At 50.7% G+C, this 26316-nt stretch overlaps 1 protein-coding gene and 4 non-coding genes across 5 annotated transcripts in view; 1 reads left to right on the top strand and 4 right to left on the bottom strand.

Annotated features, from left to right (window-relative positions):
- Uif (sushi, von Willebrand factor type A, EGF and pentraxin domain-containing protein uif) overlaps positions 1 to 26316 on the top strand; it is a 134140-nt gene that overhangs the window by 40058 nt on the left and 67766 nt on the right. The window lies entirely within an intron of this gene.
- On the bottom strand, positions 24141 to 24213 carry Trnaf-gaa (transfer RNA phenylalanine (anticodon GAA)). Its single transcript has one exon. It is a non-coding gene; the product is annotated as a tRNA-Phe (tRNA).
- On the bottom strand, positions 24307 to 24379 carry Trnaf-gaa (transfer RNA phenylalanine (anticodon GAA)). The gene has a single exon. It is a non-coding gene; the product is annotated as a tRNA-Phe (tRNA).
- Trnaf-gaa (transfer RNA phenylalanine (anticodon GAA)) lies at positions 24473 to 24545 on the bottom strand. Its single transcript has one exon. It is a non-coding gene; the product is annotated as a tRNA-Phe (tRNA).
- Trnas-gga (transfer RNA serine (anticodon GGA)) lies at positions 24634 to 24706 on the bottom strand. The gene has a single exon. It is a non-coding gene; the product is annotated as a tRNA-Ser (tRNA).

The raw sequence follows: 26316 nt of genomic DNA, 5'->3' as shown, positions 1-26316 counted from the left end.
CCTGATCAAGGATTTGACTTCCGTTTCCGCAAGCAGAATCCTGTTCTTTACTCAGTAGAAACAACATCCCAGGTTTAGTCGAGCCTCGTCATCATTTTTGAAACGTTGTCTGAGGCTAAGCGTCGCCTACCTGCGCGGTCCTCAGTATTTTGTTTCTCCTCCTTTACAACTCTAACCACCTCGCAAAAAGCGACGCGCATGCGCATTAAAAATCGTACTCAGCAGCGCCAGAGAACATTGGTATAGTGAGAGAGGGAGAGGGAGAAAATTTTTATTTCTCCAGCAGAGGCTGATGTGTGGGCGTCGCTCCGTGGAAGGCGTCCCTAGTCCGGGATGCCTTGACTTCGGCTGGCCGTCCGTGCTCGGGCCACCAACTTAAGCTGGATATCCGGGTCCGGGCTGGCCAGGGAAGCCCTCCACTGCTCGAAGGTTGGGTTGGAAAGGGGGGCAAGTCTGGAGTTCGTTGGCACTCCCCACAGTATATGGTAGAGGGTGCCAGGCTGGGGACAGTGAGCACAGAGGGAAGAGTGTTGGGTGGGGAAGATGAGGTGGAGGCGGGTGGGATGTGGATAGGTATTCGTTTGGAGCCGCCGCCAAGTTGTAGCGTCCTCTCTGGAGAGGCGCCAGTGTGGTGGTGGGAGACGACGGCGAGTTTGCCGGTAATGCGCGAGAATCTCCGTGTAGCCACTCAGTGGGTGGGGTCGATCGTGAGGGGGTAAACATTGGCCACCGTCGGCAATGGCTCGGTGTATCATATCGCGAGCCGCGGCGTGAGCCGCTTCATTGACGGGGATGGCGGCGTGTCCAGGAGCCCAGACGATGCGGATGTCAGGGGTCGTTGAGCAGTTTTTGAGGAGTGTGAAAAGCTGATGAAGAAATTCGGCCAATTTGGTAATTTCGGCAGGGCTGTCTGCGAATCGGTGAGGATAGTTACTTGGCCAGGGCAATGGATATTTCTTCGGTGACATCGATTGAGCTTGTGGTAGTAGTGGCGGCAGTGACGCATTGGCCAGTATGAGTAACTACGCATGCTACGTGGCCGGCGCGCCCAGGGTAGAGGGTAGCATCTGTATATAGGGCGATGGGTCTTCGCCGTATCGCGCAGTCAGGGCTCGAGCACGGGTATAGTGAAATGTTGAATTTACAGACATGCTTTCTGTCGCAGCGCTGCTTCACAGCAAGCAAAAGTCAGCAAGAGCGCTATTCGCTCCAGCGCCGGCTGCTTAAACATATTTTGCGTTTTAGTACGATGTCATAGCGACACTAGTAGTAATATTTTAGACTATAACTGCATTCCTATGGACAGTGGCCCTAATTTCAATCCCCGAGAAGCGGTCAGCACGCTTCAAATCGAGAATATATTACATAATTCATGCGAAATGGCTCGGAGGCAGGGCTATTTACGCGTTCATAACTACGACTGTAGCAGACATTAATTTTACCGCTTCGAAGAAATGTCGCAGAAAAGAATAATCGTCTTATTTGCATTCCTTATGCGCATTCGAAGCTAAAAAAAAACTACCCGCTCGTTCGAGCTTGAAAAACAAACCATTCTAAAAAAACGCCTCCCAAGAAAAAAAAAATGCCAGTGTAATAAACGTTTGTTCATAATCAGTGCAATGGTTGCAGCAAAAAGAGCAGTAGAGATCTTTTCGGAGCTCTGCACTAAAGCGCGCCTTTCAGGCAAGCTGTTCCTCCCATTGTACATTGTCCGCGGGATCTGAGGATATAGGAAGCGCATTGCAGTATCATGCCGTGCTATCGAGAAATGCGCGAAGTAAAATGTACGAGGTATGAAACAGAGACTGCGTGCGGAGCTTCAGTACGCGGTGAAGGAGCATAAGGGAGCACGGGATAAACCACCAGAGTACGCTCTCTTTTCTTCCCCCGAACAAAACAAAGGCACTGCCGCTAAAGCGCAGACCGTGTAATGCAGGGCTGCCAGCGTCAGGGATCCTCCACCTCGTGACCCGCAACTGGGGTTTCTGACAGCTCTGTTACCCACTTTTGCGCTGGCATTCTTGGGAGCCGCGCTGACTTGGTAAAATCCTTGTATATTATCATTTCCCCCGTGACGCGGAGTACACAGACGCCTGACGCAACAGCCCTGCAGGCCGCGGCAGTACGCCCCTGGACGGACAGCAGCGCGCGGAGAGCCCCGTGAATGGGCCCCCGCCCCAAGCTGGCACCGCGGCGCAGCCCTAATCAAAGTCAGCCTTCTGAGCTGCGCGCCGATTGTCCGCACGTCACGCTGCCCAGCACTGAAAGGACGCCGAGAGCACGCGCTAACGAGGACCGGCGTCCATCACGTTTGGGAGGTCAGCGAAAATACGCCGCCGCGGCTGCAGCGGCAGGGAGGTCAAGGAATGAAGGCCCCCTGCAGTGCCTGTCTGCCCACCTGTTTTCCCGCGCATTGCTTGCACGCGAGCGTGTTCGGCGAGCTTAACGGGCGCCTGATGGCTGCGAGACAGCGATTTCCATACGCAAATGTACAGAAACAAAAATTAAAAGAAGACTAGACATCTCAAGACGAGGAGGAGGTTTCGCGAATTGGGACGGCCACCATCCGGCCGGTGCCCACGCTTCCATAATCGGGGATCGAGCGTCCGTGCGCGGAAAGCGGAGGCAGGCTGCCGTGGTTCGCGGCAGGGACTCTCTGGTCGAGGCTCGAGGAGCTGCTAGCGAGATACTGAGGGCACCATGCGCCCGAAGGACGCAAAGAAGAAACACAGGAGCGCTACTTTCCTATTTCTTGACTCATGGTCGCCAAAAAATTACACCCGTAACAAAAAGGAGAGAAGCTTTGGTGCAGATGGGTTTAGATGGTGGCCGTTTATCCGCTCTTGGAGAGGCCTCTTAATTTTCAGTTGACTACCGGCAGCTCTTTCGCCAATTTTTACAGTACCCAGACTGTGCTTGCACAGACTCAAAATGGCCTGTAGGCGCCGCTGAATTTGAATTCATCTTCAGTTATCGGTGAGTTGTCGTCTCTGTGAAACTTTAAATCTGGAATCGGCTTACTGGTGACTGCACGCAAGCGATGTGGTCACGCAGGAGTGTCGCCCACCTCCTAGTTTCCTGTGCGACAGCGTGCCATGGCGTGCGTCATGCGCTCACAACCGATGTCAAAATCATAGTCTGCCGAGGCCAGACATAAAATCTGAATAAAAACAAGCAGGCGGCATTCATCGGAAATTATCGGCGCTAATTAAGGCCTCAAGGTATAACGTTCCGTGCACTCGTCTCTCCCACGCCCATAGTGCGGCGCGTGCAGGCATCATTGTTGCCGAGTCCCTTGAGCTGCAGCCAGCCCCTTATTGACGCCAACACCCATTCTCCCCACGCATGCCACCGCAGGTAGCCCGGCTCCGACGGGTGTGGTAGCACGCCGGCCATCAAGTGCACGCCCCATTCTCGGAGACGCCGAACTGCGAAGCACGATCAGTGAGAGAGCGAAATGCAAATGGAAAGAGGAAAAGCCCCTTTGATCCCGCACCGTGGTATTGCAAAGGTGCGCCGACATATCGTATACAAGGTCGCATTTTCCCTCTTCGCCCTCACCAGTAATAACAACCGTTGCCGCTGGAAATCTCACCGCGCTCTGGGGTTCAGCAGCGCGACGCCCTAAGCACTATACGTAAGCAAGTCAGCGGAGTAAGCCCATCGCACTCACAAGAACGTGTGCGCGGTTCTTCAGTCGAAAGCAAGCAGTGCAGTATTCATCATCAGTAAGCTAATTACCAACTGGGCACACCCCAAACACTGAGCAGAGAGGACGCCGTCCTGTACAGGCAACTACAAACGAACTCGTTCCCGCCTGGAACCTTGTTACATGTCATGTATACCCAGCTATAGCTACGACTCGTAATGCAAGTACTGCTCTGCTCCTTGTACACGACATGGTGTGGGAGTGTGCGGGCTCCGATGTGCCCCCCGTCGCTCGAACAAGCGAGGAGCAGTGGGAGGCCCAGCTTACCATCCCTAACCCTGCGGACCGGCTTGTGGAAAGGGCGACGAGGACGGCCAGGGCATGCATGGCATCCCGGACTACAGGGACGTCACCCATCTGGGACGGAATGCAAGTCGTCTGCTCCGATAATAGAATTTATTGCTTTGTTGCGCTGCCCTCTGCAAACAGGTAAAAAAATGAAGTAATGTAGCAAAACAATATAGTAGTACAGAAAATTGTATACGGCCGTTCAGGGAAGTAAAATAATACGCTGTCGGAACCACCTTGCATACATCATTCCATCTGTTGCTCCGCCAACGGCGCTCATGTCTTCCCTTTAGGGTCCGATTCCACCTTATCTTCGACAATAATGGTAGATGCGGCAACCATACGAAGAGGTGTGTAGCCGCCGGCCGGATAGCTAAAGTCGGGTGCGATGGAGAGAGTTAGGGGGTTGATCACTTCGACTTTCCAACTTGGTATACCAGCAGATCTATATTGGCCGGAACAAGCTGCTTGGCTCGGGCACACATGGAAATTACACAAGCCAGGACACGATTGCCTGTCCGGGACTTAGTAATTACTATATTGTGCACTATATTGTGTACTATATAAGACCAATATTGTGCATCATCCTTATGATCCTCTCCGTTAATTCTCGTATATGTGTATTTTACGCCCTCCACTAGGCCACGAAGAAAGGGCACCAAGGCCCGTGTAGCAGCGTCAGTCGAGTGTCATGGTCCGATGACATTACTGAGGTACAGGCGTTTGGACCAAGGTGCGGTTTTGACCAAATCCTGTGAAAGTTATAATCAAACATACTTCCGTGTGTGTGCTACGCGTGCGTTCCTGCACTCTTAATAAAAAATGTCGTAAAAGGGTAGTACCGGCAGTGCATGCGCCTGTGGCTGTTAGTGCTTACGCCTCATCTTCACTCATCTTCACCCTTCATCATCCTCATACAGAGTAGCAAGCCAAAATCGCTGGTAGGCTCACTTCTGTGCATCACTGAAGTTATCTCTCTTTCCCCCTTCACTGGGCAAGGCCGGATGGGACGAAATACTGGCGTGGGCGCTAGTGGTATCTGGCACCATTTACCTTGGCTCGCGCAAAATGTTGACATGCGTATGTACGCTGCGTGTAGCGTTGGTTTTACCGCAGAAAGTCTACCTCTCTGCTTTCCACCAGGCAGTTCACATTAGGAGCGGTTGTGTCTCTGTTATCTCTCATAGTAACGTGGCTATCTTTCTCTCGCTATCCATTGTCTGTCTGTCTGTCTGTCTGTCTGTCTGTCTGTCTGTCTGTCTGTCTGCCTGCCACCCGTCCGTACGTAACGGGTATGACCAGTACAGCAAGACAACGCTAACGACGCTGTCGCGACAGTATCAGTTATAACGTATTCCGAAGTATCTTCAAAGTATCACCTGTGACAGTTAGTTAAACCACGTGCACCCCCATCGGATGACGCGGAAAATGTAGCCGCGAACACTTGTCTGCAAACGGCCCCGTCGCAAGTAGGAGGAAGTAATTACCTCAGACTGCGACAGCCCCGTAAGTGCTTTGCAGCCCGCAAGAAAGGGGAGAGAAACGCGGCCCCGAATGCGCGGAGGCAGGCTGGGAAGAGAACCGAGGCCATCGTCGCATTTTGCCAATCGACGTTGCGCTCGCGCGTAAAAAGCTCGGAAGCTGGCGGTGGTTCGTTACCCAACGGGCAGCGCGCGCGTTGAACGGCTCGCATTCTTGCGATTCCGGGGCCTCACGCGAGCGGCCCCAGGTCTAACTCGACGGCCGATGACGCAAACAAATGTGCGCGCAGGAAACGGGGTCGATGCGCTGCCGCCGTGTTTACCCGTCACTGTAAAATGCGCCGTTTTCCCAATCTTCTCCCCTGGCTGCGCCGTCGCCCGTTCCCAGCTCACCTACTCGTTAAGCCGCGCTCAGTGTGGGCACAAATGGCCCACGCGGCCACCCCGTCTGGGAGACCGCGCGGAGACAGAAAGCGCCGCGCTGCAACCCTGCAGCGGCAGCGAAATGTTGAGGCAATAAAGGTGCCCACTGGCGCCGCCGCTCAAGATTTTGCCTCCTTGAACGCTCCTGGCTCACGATCACACATTTGGCATCCACTTTTGAAGGAAAGGGAGTCTTCGTTCTGAACGCAAATTTTGGGCCTGCGTCAATTATTGGTTGAAAAAATCGGCGCACGAGGCCGTATTTTGAGACCTTCGCAGTGAAGAAAACAGATGTCGGTGGATGTCAGAACGAGGCCATGGCAGTTTTTAGAGTTGACTCTAATTTCCCAGAATCGGTCTCATTTCTGTCACTATAGCCCTACATACTACGACTACTGATTTCAATGAGCTGATCTCTGTACGCGAAAACAATTGTGCCTGTATAACACAAAAAAGTACTTGGAAGTGTACGCTGGGGCCGAATTCTCTAAAACGACGGGCCGTCGTCTTGAAACGACGGGGTAGCGCCATGCAAATGCATGTGTTCTGGGGTAGGGGGCCGTCGCTTTGGGGTGCGCTGCGGAGAGAATGAGCCGCCGAAAAGCAGTGTGGCAAGGGCGCGAAGCGACACCCACTGCTCCCCGTCGTTTCGCTTGTCGCTTCGCGCCCTTGCCGCACTGCTTTTCTGCGACTCATTCTCTCCGCAGCGCACCCCAAAGCGACGGCCCCTACCCCAGAACACATGCATTTGCATGGCGCTACCCCGTCGTTTCACAACGACGGCCCGTCGTTTTAGAGAATTCGGCCCCTGGACTATTTCCTATCTGAAACAACTTCTTTGGTTTCATTTGTTGCCAACTTCACTAAGGTATATAATCAACGCTTTTTTAGATCATCTCCTTGGACCACAAAAATTATTGCGACCGTCAGAAACGCATAAGGAAGGAATGTTCTCGCTGTTTTTTTAGCGACTAAGCGATTAAAATCACTGTCATTTTGCCGCGCCGTATTTTACCAGTCTAAAGAACGACTCTATACACCTCGACATACGTGCCAACAAATGCGTATACAGACGGCTGGTGTACTTAACCAAGAGGAGACTTTGCATTAGAAAGTAGTGTACGCAGGGCTGTCGCATATAGCAATTTTAACCATAAATCTGCGCTGAGAGCACTGTTCGCAGCGTCCTACAGCCTTGCATTATAATCTGTCGCTTTAGCTATAACGCGGACATAATTTGCGACCCCTGAAATGTCCCAGTCTCTAGACATGGGCCTTTCTCACTATGTGCAGCCAGTCGTCAACCTCCCTTTTTCATGTGGTTCGCAGTACTTTTCGCTTTTCGGTTCGCAGTAACAATCGGACCTTCATGAGGTGAATCAACGTACATACCAATACACGTACCACAAGTGAACTAACGTGGTTAATACTGCTCAGGCGAGTGCGGGATTTCTGAACAGCCCGAATGTTTCTGGGACATGGATGAGTTTCACCTGCGTTGAAACAGAAGAAAACCGCGAAAATGCAAAACTGCTATTTATTCTCAGGAAGGTATACCCTCAGGGTCATTTATTATATGGGAAGATGTTTTAGCCGATATTTCCCAATCGCATTAAGATCCGAGATACACAAATCATGTCCGCTCCTTCTGTTTGCTTTGATACATTCCTTAATTCCAAATCACCACTGGTAACCGTTCGTGTGCGCCCCACACAGCTGAATGGATGGTGCACGTACACATAAAGCCGACGGCCGCGAAAATGATGTCGTGGGAACGCCCTTGAAGGAGCGCGGAATAAGTGGCCCAGTGGAACGCAATTACAGGGACGGGATAATAATCTAAAAATAGAGAGAACAGGAAAATAAGCTAAGTGGCCAAGAAAGTAGCCCCCAGTTCAACTTTGCCAAAAAATGCTTTTGCAGCTGAGCGTTTGGAGTATGTGCGCGTTCTCTGCATGGTGGAGCCTCCGCTAGCCCGGTAATTAACTTGCCGACACACGTATACGTCTATAAATACTTACGTGTATTTCTGTCAATATGACATCTTTTTTTATTGTATAAAGGAATAAAGAAACGCCCGTAAATGTGCGCAAGTGTTCCTTCTGCCAACGAATTCATGAGCGCCGTTATTTCCGAGTGTCACTTTGCACAGCTCTCTGCATGGTACTTGAGCTTATAACACTTTTCTTTCCCACATTTCAGCACATAACCCTTAGTCATCCAAAACCCCACCAACCTTATTGTTGAGGAGTAGCTCTCACCTGCACACGCGTTTGTAGGGAAGCATATGCCGGAGCCCAAGGAAGCATCGTTCCTGGTGCAAAATCCGTGACACGCATTTATTCTACACTCTCGCTTACGCAATAATTTAAATGCAAATAACTCTTTCTTACAGCGCTCACCTCTTGCGCTGCTTACAACACCGAATTGCATTTAGCAGCACCGCAGCGGTGCGACAAATGCTTTCCCCTGTCATCCGTGTCTGGAAGCCCCTCCAAAGCTATACTTACCGCCAGCTCAGAGCGGCACTGAAACGAAATGGCATGAATCGAGAGTTCGACGGGAGCCCATCTGGTGGTGCAGAAACACAGTAAAAAGACAGACATCCACCAAATAAAACTGGGATCGGCTGCACTGTGTTCCTTGCTCGCAGCAGCAGATACCTCCTCTCATCTCTGCTTTGTTTTTGTCGCAATATTTTTAGAGTGGCCATCGAATGCGTTTATTGGAGCATTTGAAAGGAAACCAACATCGCCAATAGCGGCGATGTCGCTGGTGTGACATCACTCAAGCAAGCCGACAACGCCCAGGTTTTGTAAAACACAAAGAAAGAAAGATGGAGGGAAAGAGAGAGAGAAAGTTTCTTAGTTATGTGATGTTCGAAGAGTGGTAATATTTGGCTCGGATGTTTTGTGGTCACCACCTAATTTAATCAGTGGACGCGCTTATTGACCACGTTCTAAAAAAAAGTTTCGGAGGAGGAAAAAATTGGAAAGAAGTGTCGTAGGGGCTCTGAAAGGTAGTAAAAAGTACAAGCGACCATATGTTTCGCCATTCCGATGCGTGCAAACGGAGACGAAAGGCCAAAAATTTAGTGCCATCTGCAGCCCTGCGGGGTTGACATTCACCTACACAGCCGAGCATGTGAGACAAGGCGACTTGCAGGGATGAAACCGTGTTCGTGCCTTGTAGCTGTGTTACAACCAACACAAAAAATGGCGTACATAAAATAAAGAAAAGCCAGCCAATAGGTGCAACACCGAGGTAATGACGTAATTCCAGCAGTCGAAGAACGCCGAGACTAGGAAAGAGAGAAAAAAACATTTGAGCAAGTTTCTAAGTTATCTGATGGGCACAGAGTCGTAATTTCTGGCTGAGGTACTTTGCGACCCCCCTCATCTAATTAGTGGATGTGTTGGTTGACAAGTTGTGCAAGCTTCTAAGATTTCGAAAAAAGTTGGAAAAGTGCTTCAGGGTCTCTTTAATGCCAAAAGGGACCAAGTCCTGATTAGCGTGCGACCTTTTAGTTATGGTCATGTTAAAACAATACGTGATTAACCTTCTAGTGATTAACCTTGCACCCCCCCCCCCTCTTTCCTGTTTTGTCTCCTTCAAAACCGCAATTAAAGCACGGGTCGGTGTATATTTGTAAATGCAGGCAGGGGCTCTCTCTCAGGCTGCTCAACGTAGCGCCTCGGTGCTCTCGAGACTGTCTGAGAGAAGGGCGAACGTGACCAGTATACAAGCCAGAGAATGCGGCCGTGCTGAAAACCGGCCTGAATGAAGTGCCCAGACCAGCACAGGCTCCGTTCCGTTGCTGGGCGGCTGCATTCGTTAGGAGAAGCTAAAGCCGACAGACAAAAGAAAATAGAAGCAGAAGCTACTGTGTACTTCTGTATATTGTGCACGTTGTAGTACCCCAGGGGGTGGATAGTCTGATGCAGTGCATCGACAGACACCGGACGCAGCGCTGAGCAAGCAGGGAACGGAGACGGGGAAGCCACTCCCTTCTTCACTCGACTTGGCCCACGGAGCCGGGGTGCAAGTCTGCACCGTTATATTATATTAGACCCACTCCCAAAATTTCGCGCATGGTGGTACCTGAAAATAAAATGCGTTTGTCACTTTGAAGGCTGGCGGGGGTCCAGGCACTTCTGAAGCGGGAATGGTCAAAATGATGTTACTCTGTCACATTTACTACTTGGTCACAATTATTTTCCTTTGTTATCACGTGAAAGCGCAGAGAGTTAAACAGAAATGAGAACACACGAAACCTCGGGGTCATCATTACTGCCGCAGATATATACAAGAACCATTGCTGTTCATAAAACACAACTCTGGGGTTTTCTATACGTGTTTTAAGGCTCGTTGTAAGGTACAGCAGGTTGGAGAAAACTTTTACGTGGCTTGTAAAATTCGCCGCAACAAAAACACCGTAAATAATGCCGTTGCTGCCCTAGACCCATGCCCACATACTCACGCGTGATACATATACTCACGCGGGGGATTAGCCAAAAATGGCAAGGCAAACCTGTCGTCATCTGGAGCGCAACCTTCCTGAGGCCCATCCCCGCGCAACCACATACGGAACGTTCCCAGGCTGGCATTTGATTGAAAATGAAAGAAACTGCGTGGCGCGTGCTATGAATTCCAGAAGTGCTTTCTCTTTTTTTTATGCTTACTGGGGAGGTTCATATTCGCGTTTCATGCACCCGATGACTTTCTCAAGGAAAGGCTCACTGGATTATTTTTTTTTACCGTAGAATGTGATATATGTCGGGCTATAACGAAAACGTGTCCGTGCATACGTCGCCAAGCCACTCCCCCGTATTTCTATCTCACCACTTGACTTGCGTTTTTATATATGAAAAAAATCCTCGGAACACTTAAGTCTACTTACGTGCTTTGAAGGCCTAAAGCTACGTGCACACTAGCGTCGAACTTTCCGTGCCGCCCTGCCGTAGGCTGCCAGCGGCGTCGCGTCGCAGCCTTCACCCGCAGCGCGGGCGACACCGCTGGCGGCCGACGGCAGGGCGGCACGGCAAGTTCGACGCTAGTGTGCACGTACCTTAAGCCTGACGATACTTATCAACTTCTGTGCTGCAACATGGTATTTTCGTCTCTTTCTTTGCTTTCGTTTCTTCGGTTGACGTTTCGTTGACGCGAATTACTTCGACTGGATTTTTTTCTCCTACCCGTGTTTGAGTTTGTTTTTTTCGCTTTCGCTTGCTCGTCTTACGGCGGAAATCACGTCACCAAGCAGACTGGCACGCGCCACTGCTTCTCCAAAACCAAGGTTCTGCGTGGCTGGTGTGCGCCTGTTCTACTCACATGCCATCACGTTCAAGTGTCTGGCGGCACGCACTATTCTACAACTTCTGAATATCAAGTTCATAGCTTTGTGAATTTTGCGAAGCGGGCATATTAGCCCCTCAAAGCTCCCGATTTATGGCCAATCCACCAATTGTGTGTGTGCCACGAAGAAAGGGACAACAACGAGGAGGAGCAAGAGGAAAGAAACATTTATTGGACTTTGTGCGTTCCTTTGTTGGAGGCCTCCTTATCCAGCGCTACCCGCCGCGGTGGCTCAGTGGCTAAGGCATTGCGCTGCTGAGCCCGAGCTCGCAAGTTCGATTCCCGGCCGCGGCGGCCGCTTTTCTAATGGAGGCGAAAAGCAAAAATGCCCGTGTGTGCGAGATTTTGGCGCACGTTAAAGATCCCCAGGTGGTCAAAATTAATCCGGAGCCCTTCACTACGGCGCGCCTCATCCCCTGCGTTGCGTCGGCGCGTTAAACCCTACAATTAATCAAATCAATCTTATCCAGCGCTGGCAACCTGCGAAGGTGGCCCAGCTGGTAAGCCCCGAGATGCTACTGTGCAGACCAGGCTCCAAATCGCATCGGATGACGCATCTTTTTTTATTTATTTCATCTTTAATTTTCATGGCCGGACAGCTACAACAGCAACAGCGCTTTTCCGCAGGATGGGGCACTTAAGGCTTTCGCCTTGATCATTCGTAAAGCAATCACACTTGAACTCCACTCGCGTCTTTGAGTCACATAACAAGCAGCGGGGTTCTGGCGCTGCGAAGAAGCCATCCGGATGGAAGCCAACGGTACAAGATATAGTAGGGGCGGCACTGATGTGCGTCCTCATTAGGAGCGTGTGGGGACGCGCTTGTCATCCCCGGTCTCGTGCCGCACCGTGGTGTAAGTCACGGATGAGAGAACTAGCCGGACAACACCAGCTCCTCACTGTGGAGATGCTTTCATTGTGGTACGTTGGCAGTTGTGTGTGCGACCGTGTGGGCACGCGTATTTTCAAATTGGGGCTTGGTGCGCCTACTAGGCTACGAGGTGCACCGCAGCAAAGGACTACGGAGTAATTCCACCACCCTTTAACCTGCCCCGAAATTTCGTTCCCTCCGCGGCCAGGAATCGAACCAGCGACGAGCTCGTGCACACAACACCTGAGGCACTACATCACCGCTGCGGTGTGATCACTTGTGTTCACACTTTCTAAATTGTTCGAAAGAAGGATTAACGCTGCAGCATTTTGTAACCATTTGTTCCACTTAGCCATAACCGAAGAAAAGCATGTTTGTGGGAACGGGGCGCTCATTCTTCACTCCTTCCGACCAACCAAAATATTTGTGCACAACTTGTAAGAGTACGGAAGCCTGCCACTTATTCGCCTTTCAAAACGTTGACCACACACTAGTCCAGCGAGTCAACGAGGGACCCAGGTCTAACGTGGCGCCACCGGAGTATTTGAGTTTGGTATAAGTACCGCAGAAACCCGCAACCTAATTTCCAAAAACAAGCAACCAGGATAAAACGGAAATATGAGTAAAAACTGCATGCAGCACTAAGCTTTCTAGTCACGATGCTTGCCTCTTCCGGGCCTGCTCAACTTGGTCTTCGTCACTGGTCCAGCGCAGGTAGGCAATTAGCCCAGTTTTGCCGTTGCGACAAATCTACGCGCACGACCGTCAGAAAGTGTTCCGAGGCAGGTCTGCACAGAGGAATGAAAGAAAATGCGGGGCGCGCCTGGCGTACTTGTTCGCAACAGGCCTGCGCGAGTCGAAGCGAGGCGCGGGAGTGTCACCATTGCACGCCGCCTCAGTGTGGTACCCGCACCGCCCGCCAGTGTGCTGTCCCCCGCGAGGGGCCACGTGCGCCCTTCATGTCGACACACCGACGCATTCACTACGGCTGCTTTCTCGGCAGCCCAAACTGCAACCGTCCCGCTTTCTTTGCGGAACCAGAGTTGAACAACAGGGGCCGGAAGGCAGCGCCTTGTGATTGACAGAGGCCCGGCGGTTCGGCAGCGAGCCGATTGAACGAGCTAGGCGGTCGGCCAGCTGCAGCAGCTCGCCCAGTTGCTCCGGGAAACAGACGCGATGCACGAGGCGGCGAGCCGGAGCTGTCACTCGGGAATGTGGCACACGCACCACAGAAATGGATCATTGTGTGGGGTGGGCAAGCGGGCTTATCGCTCGAGGAAGCACACGGCCAACAGAGGAGGAGGAGGAACAACGGCCCGAGGAAAGCCCGCATGATCTCTGCAGCCGCGGGGCGCACAAAGAGACATCGCGCAGAGTGTTCTGTGCGCCCGGCAGGGCTGCTGCTATCGTATGGGCTGGTCGCCGCGCTTGCCGTGTCGTGTAGCTGGCGAGACGCGTCCAGAGCACGGGCGACAGTGAATCTTCTCGGGTATCAGATCTCCGGCCGTGAGAGGCAGAGACTTTTGTTTGCCCTTGTTCCTTCCGCGAGATAGTCATTCCCCGGACTTGCGCAAGTTACGCTTTCTCCAGAACAACAACAACAACAAAAAAAGAAGTTGGGGATTTAACGCACCGAAGCTACACCTGGGCTATGAAGTGCGCCGTGTAGTGGAGGGCTCCGGTTTAATTATGACCAACTAAGGATCTTTAACGTGCGCGACGTGAAGACATTCGTCCGAACGCCTATGTAGCGCATCATCACGTTTTGTCACATGAACAATGAAATATAGTTAAGAAAATACTCCAAGGGGCTCACACGCACGCTAAGCAAGAGGAAATTTTAAGTAACAAATGCGAAGCTGCAGCTTCAATAAGAAGTTCAAAAAACTCCAATGGTCCTGAACTGAAGAAGCACCAAAATGGTCCTGGAAAAATAACAAAACAAGAGTGCCTCACGGAACAGTGGCGTAGATGATGAAGGGAGGGGGGTGTCAGGGTGTCCTGACCCTCCGCCCTCCAATTGCACGGAATCTCTCTTAGCAGCTATATTAAAAGAAAAACAAAATGGCCGCCATGGCAGGATACGTGTCCCCCTGTGATTTTTCTGGATTTACGCCATTGTAACTGAGTTTGCATAACGTCGGTCAGATGTCCTGGCCGTCTTGGCACCCTTTCAACGTTTCCTTCCTTTTTGCCGTTTACGCTGGCGGAATCTTGTAGACACTGCGAGCTAAGCTCTCCCGCCGTTTCAAACACCGGCTGGCTTCTTGTAGATGGCACGGTCATCCCCGGAGGCTAAGAGGTCATAGAAGCACCCCGTAACGCCCAACGATGGCTTCACTGTGCCCCCTGTCAATTAGGCGCCCTCGAATTCAAGCGTCACACCTAAGTTTAACTACTGCACAGAGCAACGATGTCTGGGCACGTCCAAAGGAGCAAGTCCCTTCGCATAGAGCGCGCCGTGGGGCGGTTCGGGGCAGCTCCTACGATTTATGAACTTCTAGAGTCTCGTCGCGCTGGTCGAACAAAGAACCGGGAGGATGAGCTCTTGGGAAACCATCAGAACGATGCTGCGCAGTCCAATCATCCTCTTGGATTCAATCGCAAGAAGGCCTGAGTTCAATGACTGCACAGGGCAACGACGTTTTGTCCGTCACAAGGAGCCAGTTCCTTCATGAAGCGCCAAAAAAACTCGGCATGCACACCGTAGGGAGTTCCAGTACAGGGCCTCCGGAACATCGACTTCAAGCGTCTTGTAGCGCTGGTCGAAGAAAGAACCGGGAGGACGATCACTTGGGAAGCCTCTGGAACGATGCCGCACAATCCGATTTTCTTCTTCGCAACACGCTGCTGGTGATATTCTGATGAGATTTCAGAGGCATGGCGTTGATGTGATGGTACGAGATGGTGCACGGTATTGACAATTAGGATGTCTTCTTAATCGGAATGTCTTTTGTTTTTAATTACATTCCTTTTAGTGTGAAAACACTACCACACCACCTAAGCTGGCTTCGCGTGAACACTTGCCACTCTATGAGGCCTAATTCGTTCCGGTTTGCTTGCGCGAAGGTTGATGCACAGCAGAGGGGTAGGGCGATGCGGGCATGCGAGGGCCCCACTGCGCATGCGCAATCCCCTAGCGGCCAAGTCCCTAAGCAGTCCGGCAGGGGCAGCAGATGACATTCACCACAGTTCCCGCACAAGCGGGAAGGGGTCGTGGTTGTATTTACATCGTTTGATTTTTTTGTGTGTGCTCGTTGTGCGCGGAACAATGCCCACAACTTGTGCTGCGTTCTGCTGTAACTCGGAGTGCCGAAAAGGGAACGGTGTCGGCTTCTATCGCTTCCCGTCGGCCGCACACGATCGGCTACGGCGGCTTGAGTTGCTCGGGTCGGCTCGGGTGATGGGAACTTTAGGCTTAGCATCCTGGCGGATATTTGATCGCCGCTATCTGTGCAACTGCGAATGACAATCCGTAACACAACTTTTCACCACACTATCATCCCCTTTCTCGCATGTGGAATTTTATTTAAGCTATAACTGCCATTTGAGCGATCGGTGACCAAGACATCTGCGTAGCCTGATTCGATGCTTTCGCGCAGGTATCGCCATCTCTCGGCCGCTCGGCGCACCGCGTGCCGCGGCGACCGGTCAGCGTAGGCTTGCATCGCGGCAGATATCTGATCGCCGCTTTTAAAATAAGCCCTGACAACAATCCCTAGCACAATTTTTCACCACACTAACACCTACTTTATCGCATGTGGAACTTCTTTTTAGCGATCAGATTGATTCAGAAGAGCAGCGACAAGCGCGGTGGCTACCGTGGTCTGCGCCGGTTCGAGCCGCTGAGTGTGCCGAGCTGGCAGGCACAGCCGTCGTGTGCGCGGACTGTTTCCATAAGCAGAAAACGCTTCACGATTGCTTGCTTTATCCATTTCTTGCGAACAAACGCGCAGAATCTACAAATTCAGCTCAGCGATCGTCGTAGTTGACCATGGAGCAAAAACAGTGGGCGGAGCGACGCCGACGACGCATCTCATGCGCGCATCGGGTCATGTGTCTCAAGTTCACGCGTACGACTAGTCGCGGCGACAGTCGTAACGATCACTCGCATGCGAATCGCGTGTACCAATCGTACATCTGTCCAGCGCTTAAAGGCCGTGTGCGAACTGCCGGCCTTTGTTGAGCTGGCGATCGCAGTTCATGCCAGACGACTCCAAGTACTGCTCGCTCTGCTGCTCGGACGGCACACGGATCTGTCCGAGATTTCTCTGCCAGCCCTCATTCAGTGATAAGAAGCCACATGGTATTATGTGATGACCAGGGGCTGTCATCTTAAGGCGTTATAACACCAACACAGAAGAAAAACTTCGGCTGCTCCTCGCCGTAATGTGGGATTGCCGTGCATACAACGAGAACGCAGCCGGAGGAAACGCCGGCGAACCCTGCCGCTTCAACTTCCGCTAGGCACGCTAGGTGGCAGCACACCGCAATGAAAGAGGCGGGTTATCATCGGCTGCTGCTGCGTTATGCATGACGGAAAGTGGTAGAGGTGAGGGGGTAGTGTCGTTTCGTTGGATGCCGGCTGTGCGAGTTTTTCGTGGTTACCGATACTTTCTCCGCCTGTTCGTGTTTCACTGATGCTGAATTCATTGCCACTCGCCTGCGAAACTAGTGGCCTCATAGAAGGCCAGGTGATTGACGAGACGATGAGGTAACATGCCGAAGTACTTATTGTGCCTTCGTGAGAACCTCTGCGAGTAAAGCAATGGCAAAAAAGGCATGCAAGCTACTCGGTTTGCCTGTACGGGTTCGAAAAGTGCTAAACCGTCCGTGGCGTCACTTCCGCCCCCTCCCTTTTATTGCTAGTGACCATCACTTCATTTTCGAGGCACTGCTGTCCTTAGACCTCTGGAATACTAGTTATCTGTTCAAGTCTTCAAATCTTTAAATATATATATATATATATATATATATATATATATATATATATATATATATATATATATATATATATGTGTGTGTGTGTGTGTGTATGTGTGTGTGTGTGTGTGTGTGTGTGTGTGTGTGTGTGTGTGTGTGTGTGTGTGTGCGTGCTTATTTCTTTATTTATTTGCCGAGTTCGCGTGAACATAAAAGAACGCGCAGCCGAGGCGCTTTCCCGTCGGTGACAAAGCCGCACTTTACTAACAAAAGGAAAAAGAGCGCGAGTGGCCGTTCAGCTCACGTCCCACTTCTATGCACACTTGATCCTCAAAAGAAGGAAAGAAACCCGGGGCGCTATTTTCTTCGTCAAGCGACAGCTTTGGTGCCAGCTTTCCAAGTTAAGCAGCCTCAGTCAGCTGGGGAAGGCCCCAAAAAAACCGCGCGTGTCCGCATTGTTAGAAAACCACAGCGGCGACCGAAACCAGAGAGAAGTGAGATGTCGAGGCGCGAATGCGATGGCCTGCTAGCGGGGGGCCCCTCTTTGTTTAACCTGGACAAAGGACGGGCCAAGCTGCCCGTTGTCTTACCGAAGACTGTCTTCCCGCATGGACGCGGAGTAACGCAGCGACAGACGAAATACATCTGAAAGGCCGCTGCCACATGGGTGCTATCACCCCCGCCAGCCAGCTGCTGCACCTGCACGAATTTATGAAGGCGAAATAAATTTTCTCGGCGGAGTACCATTTCTGAACAACCTTTTTCTATTTTTTAAGGAAAATGATGTAAATTTGTTTCGGCAATCCAAAGCTCATTTAAATACACGCCGGGGATGAATGGTACACAAGTGACCCGTGTGTGTCTTTTAACGGCTGGCTGGCGCTCCATACAAACCAAAGTGAAATTGTTTAGGATGAACGTAAGGGGAATACTGTGTCAGATGGACATCATTCTAGTGCTGCACAGTATTTCATTAGAACGGGAGAACAAAATAATGCTTAGCACTTTTCCTTTCTACAATTGTTGCACGATCCCAGTCCTGCGTAAAGCGAAACAGGATAACCAAAAACGACAACAAAACAAAAAACAAACGGCCCCGCGTCTTATCAGCAAACTTTGTTCGTAAAAGCGTTCAAACTAAGCTGCAACAGAGATTATCTGAAGCCCCTCCTTGAAACCTGCCAGGCATCATCAACAGATGCGAGCGTTCTGGCAGTACAATAGCAGCAAAACCGCACGCGCAGATACCAGCTTTCAATGATCGCGCATCAGCGAATCCCTCCCAAATCCAATGAAGTCACCTCCGAGACAAAACGGGAAAACCGGCTACGGTGCGCGCACGCAAGCGCCGCTCCGGTGGATAACATCGGGCGGGCGGCACACCCCCCGAGGGGAACCTTGGCGCACATACTTGAGCGGGGAGAAGACGAGCCAACCTGCGCCGAAGGCTTCTTCGCGGCTCGGTCGGACTACAAGGGCGGTATGAGAGCATCGCTGCGAAGAGGATAATCGCCGAGCGCCGTTGCTCCCCTCGGGGCTGCAGGAGGCACCGTTACGCCAAGGCTAGCCCGCGGACAGCCGGCCGGGCCACTCGCAGGTTGACCTTGGGCAAAACCGCATTCTTGCCGAGCTCCGCTGCCGCAGCTCATCTCCGCAACGGTCGGCGAACGCTTATCCTGTTCGCTGTTCTTTTCGGTGTCCGCCTTTCCAGGAAGAGAATTCAGCTGAAACGAGGAACGTTGATACTTAACGAGCTCCGCACTACAACGGGACGGAAGCCTTTGAACATATACATTTATACGACTACGTTGAAAGACGTTGGCTCTACGCCGGGGAGAGCATTTCTGTCGCTGAGTGTTAGGGTATTTTAGGGTTAGTTTGAATTTGCCATAGTATTTGTGCCGACAAAATTGGCTTGCAACCGAGAGTCGAACAAATACTTGTCTCCGTTCTACGAGTGAATGTGTTAACTTTACCACAGGGGGACTACATACCCAGCGTCCGTGCCATTCGCCGTACGTACCAAAACTAGTATGTATCGTGTTAAGGGCTGTAAAGAACGCTTCACTGCAAGCGCAAACGTTGCGAAAGAAGACATGATGGAAAACGTCACCGCAGGGACATGATGGAAGTCGTGAATGGCGTTTTGCGTTGAACCTGTACCTGCGCCAGTACCATTTTTTCACTCAAATCATGTGCTAGCTCTCGTCATTCGCCGAATTCGCGTTGATTGGTAATTGTGCCGCATTCTGGCAAAGCCAACTTACGGGAACTTCTTAAGGCTGCCGTCGAATCCATTATTTGTTCCCATTATTTGTGCGTGTGTGTGTGTGTGTGTGTGTGTGTGTGTGTGTGTGTGTGTGTGTGTGCGTGTGTGTACGCGCGTGCGTGCGCGTGTGCGTGCGTGTATGTGTGTGTGCGTGCGTATGTGTCTGTGTGCGTGCGTGCGTGCGTATGTGTGTGCGCTTGTGCGCACGCGCGCGCGCGCGCGCGTGTGTGTGTGTGTGTGTGTGTGTGTGTGTGTGTGTGTGTGTGTGTGTGTGTGTGTGTGTGTGTGTGTGTGTGTGTGTGTGTGTGTGTGTGTGTGTGTGTGTCGCGCCTGTTACGCGTCATCCGCGCAACATGTCTGCTGGCAAAATCCACCCCCTCTTTTTAATTTCAACTTAACTGTCTCCCGCCGAGGTTTCATCGCAACCCCTGATGCTTGACTCGTAGCCCAGAGTGTGACAGCAGTCAACTTTATTTCTTTCCGTGGCTCTTTAGATTGGAACTACTAGAAGGGTCAGTTAAAATTATGGGAGGTTTACGCGGAGAAGTAACACCCGGGCTATGAGGCGCACCGTAGTGGAGGGCTCCTGGTTAATTTCGACCACCTGGGGATCTTTAACGTGCACCGAAATGTCGACATGTGAGCGTTTCCGTTTTCCCCCTCCACCAGAAAAACTGCCACCACGGCCGGGTTCGAACCCGCGTCCTTGAGCCCAGCAGCCAAGACCTTAACCACTGAGCCACCGCTACTATAGACAGATTCACGTGTACAAGCATTGAATTGGTCCTTGAAAGACCTCTTCAGATTCCCTTTACAAGACGATGTCATCAGCGACTCGCAAGTGGCACGTACATGTAGGCCCCGTTTTTTGTGTATATACTCCGAGCGTCTAACCATGAATTATAACGTAAAAAAGAGGTTCAATACCCAACAAAAATGAGGTTACTAATTCGCAATAAATGGCTAGAAGATGCCTGATACCATATTCAATACCTCTAAAGGCCCATTCACACTGCGATGAAAGCGACGGGAATTCTGTCGCTTTGTCGCGCGACGACAAGAATTGGTCCCGACCATTCGCCAAAAAAGATCGTCGCGCGACAAAGCGACGGAATTCCCGTCGCTTTCGCTCGCTTTCGTCGCTAGTGTGAACGGGCCTTAACACGGCAGAACGTAAGTCCACGCGCTCTAAGTGTTTCCTGAATAGGCGACTATGTTTGTGCACATTAAGCGAGTCAGGGAGAACAGTGGCGGGATCCATTCTAACGATTTCATGCGTCGATGCTGCGGCAGGAAGAGGGGGAAAGAAAGGAAAGAGGAGGATGCCTGGTAGAGCGGAATGTGTACACGCCAGTATTTTCGTACGGTCACAAACTGTTCGCGAGTGAGCACTCCATCCGTCCAAGTGGAACGTCCTTGCGATGGACGGTGAAAGCGGGCCAAATTACGGCATGTGCCCGCCGGCATTTGCGCAAAGGCTGCCATGACGAATATCGGGGCGTTGCGCGTCGTAGACAAAAAGGAAACGCGCGCGCGCACGGAGAGAATGGGACCGACGGCTGCGGTTACGGAAACGCCTCTGTTCCAATGCTACGCGACGCTTGATTGCAGTTGCTTTTCGTCCGCCTTGGAGCCAAGGCTGCCTACCCGCACTGCAAGGACAATGCTGCCACGGAGACGAAAAACGAATGATCGACGCAGGCGGCCGGCGGACGAAAATAAGCGGGCCTTGTGGACAAAGAGGCCAACCCGCGGAAGGCGTTGAGGCATACGCCGTGCAGCACGCTCCGCAGGCAGCATTTTATTGCTCACGCCAACGATTCGCTAAAGAAAAAAATGCAAACAGTTATGCCGCGATCAACGGGCGCCCAGAGTATACTGCTTCTGTCAGCTTTCGGATTTTGCACGCAGCAATTTTAGCCACTGAAGTGTACTCACCCAGACGCAAAAGTAATCAGCATGTGAAAAAAAAAAGACATGCCGAAACGCGTGATCGAACTAAGGACCTTTAGATTTTCAGTCTAACGCTCTAGGACAAGCACGTGCTATCACGAGGATTGTTTTGGAGCGATTAAGTGTATTGAGAAAAAAGGGAAACACATGCCGAAACCCAAGATCAAAACAGAGACATTTATATTTTCAGTCTAAGGCTCTCCCAACTGAGCTATTTCGGCTTTTCTTAATTTATTGCCTCACAGGTCCCAAAACAGCACAATATTGATAACGCCAGGTGAAAAAAAGGATGGAAAGAACCACCTTACTTTGACGGGCGGTTAAAGTGGCGCTTCGCGTGCCTTCATTACTACCCGTTCGTTCATCAACGAAAAATGTTCTTCGTGCTGTTCCCGAACACTTCTGGTAATTTACGTACGTGCTCTACAAAATAAGAACCCACAGACAATTGTTTCACTTCACAGTGTCAAATATCCATACGGATCCTTCATATCTACACCACCACCACCACCACCACCACCACCACCACCACCACCACCACCATCATCATCATCATCATCATCAAGACATGTCCGTCTTCACTGCAGGACGAAGGCCCCTCCCACAGATTTACAGCTACGCCTAAAGTGAGATAGCCGAGTCCCTTGTTAGCAGGAAAATTTTCTTAGTATATCCCGCTATCGGGTCCTAGGCCTGCCTCATCGACTTGGGGTCTCATTAAATCAGGCACCTTGAAACAGCATTGATAGGCCCAACGAGCCATGAAAAGAAGAATGCTGGAGGTCACACTCAGAGGTAAGGAAGCAACAGTGTTATTCGGGAAGAAACTCGCGTGGACGACACTCTAGTGCAAATTAGGCGAAAAAATGGGCTTGGGCAGGACACGTTGTGCGTACGAGGAACAACAGGGAGACCATCCGTTTAGGGGACTGGTTTATCAAGAAAAAGGGTGCCGTGTGACGTTAAAGGAATGTCTTAGAGTGTGCTGTAAGTCATCGCACGACCTCTCCCCCCACCCCCCTCCAAGCGCCCCAACAGTCAAAGATAGCATCATGTTCTACGCCCTTTTCACAAAGACAGAAGTCAGAACTGGAAGGCAAAAACAACCTCCGTTATGACATCCCACCCTTAACCTTTTCCTCCTTCCCCTTCCCTTCCCTGCCCTGGCATTTTTTTTTTTATTTTTACGCTTTTCGAACATCTTGTCCCGGCCGTGAACGATACAAAGCACGATACAAAGGTTCGGGAAACAACATTAGACTAGACCCCACGACAACTTTTTACGGGTCGCAGAATGCACAGAATACAAAAACTCTCGAAAAACTCGTGCCGAAAGAAAGCGATGATAAAAAAATGTGGTTGATTTCTCTGTCATAGGAATCGGTAAAACACGAAATTGAAATGTCCAGCGAAATCGGCAGCTGAGCATGATTTGCGGGTCGGCGGCTGTCTCGTGGGTGTGCTTGGCGAGCGACGTCCTGCTGGCGGGTCGCTTCGGCAAAGGTGTACTGGCGTCCTTTCCGTGACGGATATGACGTCAGTGAAATCTTGGTGTATCCCGGCAGAAAACACTTTCGTGTTAAAATATAAAACCCGAGAACGAACAACCAAAAGAATTCCGTACTCTTTCGTACTAAAGGTTGCTTGCCCGCAAGTAGACCCTTTGTGCAGGGGTGCACCCTTTACAGGGCGCTTGCTTCGTTACACTGGCGTCACTTCCGTGGCGGATATGACGTCAGGGAAATCTTGGTGTATCCGGGAATAAAACACTTTCGTGTTAGAACAATGGCCGCCATCCCGTTCTGTGAAAGTGGACGTCAAGCGAAGCTGTTGTACACCACTACAAATGCTGATGGGGCAGTGTATGAAATGTTCCTCGCTGTCTCGTCGGGCTTGGCGCTTGCGCTCGTCTTTCCTGGCGGCAAATGCTGGGTCCTGCCTAACCTGATGCATGCGCTCGTCCTCGAAGACATCAATCCCACTTTTTGAGAGTAGCTGCAAACCTAATCTTTGCAGGGGGTTTTCCCGTTGTTGACAGGCGCCTTATCATCTATTACTTGGTTTCGGTGCTTTTGTTGCGGTTTTTTTCTTGACGCCAGGTTCAGAATGTTGTCGCAGCTGTCGTAATATCTTTAAATAACGTCGTCATTTGACGTCTCAGCCAACAGAAGAGCCTGAAACGCCGTTTCTTTACGTCCATAACTCACGATATGGTGTGGCTGTTACGTCGATAGTCTGAACACAGCATGACACGAATACTGAGCTCTATGCTGTATGCCTGATCAGCCTGATGCATGCGCTAGGCGTCTCGGACGATAGCTGCTGGGCCTGCCGGGTTTTTTGTTTACGACACGAAATTTTCTGACCGACAAAAGGCTAACACGTTCGCTGTAGAGGACTCCGTTTAAAGAACGACCAACACTATAACGAGCACTAACCGAAGACATAGCAATGCAGTTAGGCAAAGCACTTCCTAATGTCGGTAAAAAGATGCGGATAAACGGGTCAGACTGGCCCCGCAAAAAGAAAAAGCATGACACCAACAAATTTGGGGCCCAGTTATGCCATCGTCTTTTAGCCACTTGAATATATTACTACAGCCCATTCTGTCGAACGCCGATCGCCAAACGCACGAAAGAAGCGGGGAAACTCTGGCATGCTCAAACAGTGCTTACATGAAGTACCATATCCGAGCCACAAGGAAAACATTGCAGATCGTAGAACGAGCAAAGACGAAAATTCCTCCCCTCCCACTTCCCAGTTCGCTATTTCGGCGGGATGAGACCGCGCAGGTGTTTTCACAAGGACTGCTATGACGGCGAACAAGTGATATAAAATTAAGTGTACCACGAAAAAAAAAGAAGTACGTGCCGAAACCCGGGATCGAACCAGGGACCTTTAGATCTTCAGTCTAACGCTCTCCCAACTGAGCTATTTCGGCCGGGCGAGAGCTGACGGCTATTTTCACGAGGACTACAATGACGGCGAATAAGTGGTATAAAATTAAGTGTATTGAGCAGAAAAAGGAAGTACGTGCCGAAACCCGGGATCGAACCAGGGACCTTTAGATCTTCAGTCTAACGCTCTCCCAACTGAGCTATTTCGGCCGGGCGAGATATGACAGCTATTTTCACGAGGACTACAATGACGGCGAATAAGTGGTATAAAATTAAGTGTATTGAGCAGAAAAAGTAAGTACGTGCCGAAACCCGGGATCGAACCAGGGACCTTTAGATCTTCAGTCTAACGCTCTCCCAACTGAGCTATTTCGGCGGGATGAGATGGCACAGGTGTTTTCTCGAGGACTGCTATGACGGCGAACAATGATATAAAAGTCTACCGAGAAGAAAAAGGAAACACGTGCCGAAACCCGGGAACGAACCAGGGACCTTTAAATCTCCAGTCTAACGCGCTCCCAACTGAGCTACTTCGGCTTTCTTTATTTATTGTTTGTTTCACTTATAATCTAGAAACAGCGGTAGATATAATAAGAGCGCTGGCTTTACTTAAGCCAGCGTAACATGACTAAAAACGGGGCACAGACAATACCTTTCCAAATTCTTTCAACCATTCAGGTTTACATTGCTTAATCTTCCACATTTCTACAATACGCTGTACACTCTCGCAGAAATACTGCCTTGCCAGCCTTGAGTCTACGTCAGAGTGACGAGCCGCCATTCGAGACATCCATATTCCATGGAGGACCAGCAACATCATAAGATCATAAACTCAATTATAGTTTTGCACCGCTAAAACAGGATGCTATACTGTTTCAACAGAAACCCCTCTTTCAACGTTGGCTGAAGAACGTCCCACAAAAACACCCCATCCCAACAATAAAAAAAAACATGTTCCACCATCTCGGGCTTCTTACACAGAGAACAGACCACTCCCCGTGGCACGAACAGACCCCTCTCTAACATCTATGTTCTAACTGGTAACACTCCGGCGTGCTGTTTAAAGAAAAACGTTTTGACACCCGGGGAACGGCCGTAGCTTTAACACGTTTCAAAACGCTCTTCCCGGCGCCTACCGGAAACATGGATCGGTATAAAATAACCGGAAAACTTATTTCAGCACGGTCCCTGCACAGCTTTTTCTTCGACACGGAGCTCAAATACTGCATCGAGAAACGTACACACAGAAATTGTTTCGCTTGTAAAACTTCCTTTAAATACCCGTGTACTCCTCCGTTGTAGCTTTGACATGACGTAATAATGAATTGGGGAAATAGTCTACCCAACCTGACTTAAATGACAGTGCGCAGGAAGGGGTCCTTTACCTTACGCAAGAAATAAAACCGATTTACCACTCGCATAAAAAAATGTGGTTGATTCCTCTGTCATAGGAGTCAGTAAAACACGAAAGTGAAATGTACTACGAAATCTGCAGCTGAGCATGATTTGCGGGTAGGCGGCTGTGTTGTGGCTGTGCTTGGCGAGCGGCGTCCTGCTGACGGGTCGCTTCGGCAAAGGTGTACTGGCGTCATTTCCGTGACGGATATGACGTCAGTAAAATATTGGGGTATCGCGGCATAAAACACTTTTGTGTTCAAATATAAAACCCGAAAACGAACAACCCTGAGTATAACGCACTCTTTAGTACTAAAGGTTGCTTCTCCGCAAGAAGACCCTGTGTGCAGGGGTGCACCCTTTACAGGACGCTTGTTTCGTTGCACAGGCGTCACTTCCGGGACGGATATGACGTCACCGAAATCTTCGCGTATCCGGGAATAAAACACTTTGGTGCCAAAAAAAAAAGATGCGAGAGCGATAAGCCGCCTTCACGTACTCGTCGAAAAATATTCGTTCTACTCGTCCTTTCCCAGGACGAGCCCCAAGCAAAAACAGCACAAACGCGGTCCATCCTTTGAACATTGTCGTGCGAACAATGGGTCACTTGCAAAGCGTACCAATGTTTCGCAAATAGAGATATGTTGCACACCGTTGCGCGCTCAAACATCGACAGCGCACGCCCCTTCCCTTCCCACTTTTCCGCTTTATCACGCAGCGTCGTCGTCTGGCTACACCAGTTTATACCTTCA

The sequence above is a fragment of the Haemaphysalis longicornis genome, unplaced genomic scaffold, assembly GCF_048455015.1.
Source record: "Haemaphysalis longicornis isolate Haplotype H1 unplaced genomic scaffold, Haemaphysalis longicornis Haplotype H1 scaffold_1, whole genome shotgun sequence".
Classification (NCBI taxonomy): Eukaryota; Metazoa; Arthropoda; class Arachnida; order Ixodida; family Ixodidae; genus Haemaphysalis; species Haemaphysalis longicornis.
Note: the sequence above shows the minus strand (reverse complement) of the source record. Positions and strands in the feature narration are given on the sequence as shown.